Here is a 1,043-nt window from a genome sequence, read left to right as displayed (position 1 = left end):
TACATCAAGGCTGTATATTGTCACCCTCCTTATTTAACTTATATCCAGAGTACATCATGTGAAATGCTAAGCTGGATGAAGCACAGCTGGAATCAAGATTGCTGGGAGAAATATCAGTAACCTCAGATATGCATATAACACCACCCTTATGGCAGAAAGTGAAAAAGAACTAAAGAGTCTCTTGATGAAAGTGAAAGAGGAGAGTGAAAAAGTTGGCTTAAAACTCAACATTCAGGCCAGTTGGTCCAAGTGTCCAGGCCTGAGGCGTCCTACCGAACCCTCCCCCTGCCAGCGCCTCAGAAGGCAGACCATTCATCAAGAATTTTGTATCCAAGGCGCGGAAGTTTGTTACCGAAGATGATGAATGCTGACGTGGATGCAGTTGATGCTGAAAATCAGGTGGAACTGGAGGAAAAAACACGACTTATTAATCAAGTATTGGAACTCCAACACACACTTGAAGATCTGTCTGCAAGAGTAGATGCAGTTAAGGAAGAAAATCTGAAGCTAAAATCAGAAAACCAAGTTCTCAAACAATATATAGAAAACCTCATGTCAGCTTCTAGTGTTTTTCAAACAACTGACACAAAAAGCAAAAGAAAATAAGGGATTGATATCTCTTAGGTCTTATGGAATTGCTGCTGATCTTTTTTTTTCTTTAAAACTTGGATAGATTCCAAAACTTACAGTACTTTTGTTTGTGGCTTCACTATTTATGAAGATAATGTCATATCTAGGCAAAATTAAGAGCATAACAGAAGACTTCCATGAGTTTGTGTATTATGTTAGTCTATGAAAATGTGCAGATGTAGAGACTTTATAATTAGAAATGCATATGTTTATGAAACTTGAAAATGAATGTTTTATCAAATTTGTTTTGATTTATAGGGTTAGCATTGTCTTATATTATAGGCATAGAGATACAAGCAAATAACTACCGTGTTGTGAAAAAGTAACCAAAATCATGTACTGAACGCACAGCTTTATGTACCCTGTCTACCATCGTGTGCCTCTTTTCCATTTGCTTTCTTCCTGTTTTTCCT

General features: G+C 37.1%; 1 pseudogene; it reads left to right on the top strand.

Moving 5' to 3' along the window:
• Positions 1–233: 233 nt before the first annotated feature.
• LOC109554901 (short coiled-coil protein pseudogene) lies at positions 234–829 on the top strand (annotated as a pseudogene).
• The last annotated feature ends 214 nt before the right edge of the window (positions 830–1,043 follow it).

This window comes from Bos indicus, chromosome X (genome assembly GCF_029378745.1).
Source record: "Bos indicus isolate NIAB-ARS_2022 breed Sahiwal x Tharparkar chromosome X, NIAB-ARS_B.indTharparkar_mat_pri_1.0, whole genome shotgun sequence".
Lineage (NCBI taxonomy): Eukaryota > Metazoa > Chordata > Mammalia > Artiodactyla > Bovidae > Bos > Bos indicus.
This window is presented reverse-complemented; position numbering and strand designations above follow the sequence as displayed.